The sequence below is a fragment of the Pteropus vampyrus genome, unplaced genomic scaffold, assembly GCF_000151845.1.
Source record: "Pteropus vampyrus isolate Shadow unplaced genomic scaffold, Pvam_2.0 Scaffold128, whole genome shotgun sequence".
In the NCBI taxonomy this organism is placed as follows: Eukaryota; Metazoa; Chordata; class Mammalia; order Chiroptera; family Pteropodidae; genus Pteropus; species Pteropus vampyrus.
In genome coordinates, this window is record NW_011888909.1 from 4808555 (window position 1) to 4812003 (window position 3449).

Consider the following 3449-nt stretch of genomic DNA (forward strand, 5'->3'; position numbering starts at 1 on the left):
TCTCATAAACTTAACCTAGTTGAGACAAAAGTGGAAATGATTAGCTAGGCCCAAATTGGTGAATCTTTAGCTTTAAGTTAGATGTTCATCACACTGAAACTACTTAATTATGTAGGACAATAAAGGACCCTGTAGACTCTAAGAAATTATATTCTTTTGGACAGGGTCTGAAATGTTATATGTTTGTTTCCATGGCCCTGAGATCCTAATGAAGCCAGCCAAGTTTCCTGAGATTCTACAAGGCAGGCTGCTCTTGGCTTTTTCTATGTTACCCTGACAGCTCCAAGAATGTCCTAGTCACTATACTTTAACAGGTTTGTAAAAGTTTTATTGTGTTCCAAGCTTTCTAAATCAAGTTGATATTACTTTATAATATAGATATCTTTACAACTATCTCTATCTAGCTGATGATAGAGATGATGATGATAGGTGATAGAAGAGATGATAGATAGATAATAGATGATAGCTAGCTAGATAGATGATAGATAGATAGATAGATAATAGATAGATAATAGATGATAGGTAGATAGATAGATAGATAGATAGATAGATAGATAGATAGATAGATAGATAGATATTCAATAGGACTTATAAAACCCTTCAGTCAGTGGTGTCTGAGTCTGATTCTCCAAGGGAAAAAGGATCCAGACCTCAATATCTGAGAATGGGAATTCTAGAATTTCTGAACTAATGAGTTAAAATAGCTTAGGAATGTGCTGTCTGTTGGGGAATAGCCACATAAGGACACATTTTAATCATTAATGCTGATGCAGGCCAGATCGCTTTCCAAGAAACCCTGCCCTGTCACTTTTTCCAGCCATTCTTGTTTGAGGACACAGAGGAAATTAAGCAAACTTGTGTATCCTAGAAAAGAAAGCTCTCTGAGTTTTGTGGCCAGAGTTTCAGCAAGGATGTGTGCAACACAGGGTGTGATAACAGAAAGAGCAGCTCCAGGCAAGAGAGGCGGATTTGGCCACTGGCCACTTCCAGTAAGCATACTCCTCCAGGTTTGGAAGCCACAGAATAGAAACCACCTCCAGAATCCAAATATGACCCCATTTCCCCTGCGCTTCTGATATATGGCCAGGGCTCACTTCTTATCCAATTACTCGATCTCAAGAGATTTTGCAATGTGAATAATTGATCTGGTATGAGCAGCTAAGTACTCAGTACTATTAGATCCAGAGTTCTTAAATTAAGTTAATTTAAGGTCAATAAACAAATATAATATTTATTCTCAAACAAAATAAGGAACTGAGATTCTCAGCCATTGCACTAGGATGATAAAGTTTGCCACTTGCTTACTTGTAAGGAAAGGAAATGAGTTGGGAGCTCTCTGTCCTGCTTTCGCCTCTCAGTCTGGGTTAACATTCCAGGAATACAGCCCACCTCTGAGGTAACAAAACTATTCAGAGGCTTAACTTTCCTAGAGCTGAGATCTTTCCATTTTACTCAACAGCACAATATTCCATGGTGGAGATGGAGGTCTCTCATCCTCTATCATCAGATTTTGGTCAGGAAGACAGAATGACTGCAGGTATTTAAAGGAAGAGTTTAATACAGGAAATTAAGTGCTTACAAAACCACTGAACGTGCTGGAGGAACAGGGGTCGGGGATGCCTCCTCCAGCTCTGAAGGATGCTACTAACTTTCAGAGATTCAGAAATTTGCTAGAACCACAAGAATTCATTACCAATAATCCCAACTACCTGCAGCAAGATTAGTAATTCACAGGGGAACACATGGAAATCTCTGCAAAGCCTCACATCTACTGAAGGCCCTTCTGCTGAAGAAGTAGTTACATAGCCTTTGTCCCTCTTCTGCCTACAAAGTTCTCATGAGTGGTGGAATCTAAACTGGAACAGAGGTTTCTAGGAAAAGACTTCCAGGCTTATAGACCCTGAGATACAGAAAAGAGCGAAGAAGGGAGTCATGGTGCGAAGTTGTCAGCAGAAATTCTGCACACAGTCTTTGGTCTTTTATCGCAGCCCAGAATTTCTCTCTCATTCCTTCATTCTTTTTAATCCCTACTTCAATTCACTCAAAGGAATGCCTAATCCTGACAGAGTACCAGACCAAGATTACTTTACAATTTAAATTACTCCTCACATTCTCTCTCCCTCTCCCCACCTAGTTAGCTTCACTTTGTACTCCATAGGATTCTGTAAATAGTAATATAAATGGAGCCACTTTAAAATGAAGCACACTTGCCAAGCTAGAGGAACTGCCTTGCACATTTTATACCTCAAACCTTGGAATGTGAAAACAGAGAAAAATAAACTTTGAACTAGGCCTAAGCAACATTGTGTCCAAAAAGAAACTGTTTGCAAAGATAACAAAAAGTAGTTGTTATGACTACAAACTGAACATTTAAAACATTGTTTAGAATTAACATCACTGTACTATGTTATTTTTACCAATAGAAATGCCTTCCGGTCTATTGATGTAATTGTTCCTCTTCTCTTTCTCATAAATACTCATTGCTTTTATCTTTTAATAGAAACACTGTTTGGGCTTCTGCCTGAATCAGTGTGTCCTGAATAGGTATTCTTATTGATCTCAAATAAATGCTATTTGCCTCTCACTTTTTGAAAAGCCTTTTTATTTGGGGGTTGTAGGTTGTAAGCACCATTCCTTTACCCTTCACTGCTGTCTATATAGTTGTTAATAGTCTGGGCTTTGGAGTCAGACCTGGATTCAAATAAGGACTCTGCTACTACCTGCTGTGTACATTTATATAACCTCTCTAGGCTTCAGTTTCTTCATCCATAAAATAATATGATAATAGCAACACTTACTGGTAAAACTTAATAAATTATGCCTGTAAAGTGCTTAGCACAGGTTCACGAAAAGCACTTAATACATGGTAGTTATTCTTCATATATAAATTTAACACATGTTATTATGACAAGAATTAGGGATCCAGTGTTAAACAAGATTCCTGTCATGGCGGAGTTTAAATTCTAACGCAAGATATAGAAAAATGCACATCTAATTATTTAATTATTTAAATGTAATTTTCTTAAGTGAGACAAGGGAGAGGGCAGGGTGCTATAATATCATCTAAAGAGTGGGGGATGGAACCCGGTCTGGGGGCCCAGCATCACAGCTGGTCAGAATTACATAGCTTCATGTTCAACTATGAAAGGAGCTCAGGTCTTCAACTGCAACATCAAGAAATCTGGCTGCCTTTTCTCTCACCCCATCCTGCTCCATACCAAAGGATTCTCCTATCAGCACAGTTCTCCAGCCTTGAAGCTTGGATTGGAATAGTCCATCCAAAGCTCTGGGGGAAGCCAAAGCCCTAGCACATAGAAGCTTTGAGCAGAAGTTTCTTCAAGTGGATGGACACTGAAGATAAGAACTGGACTAGATGCTATCTGTGGCCCTCTGCAGATCTAACAACCCAGGAGGGGATGATGAGGAAGAGAGAAAAAGACCACTCAAAT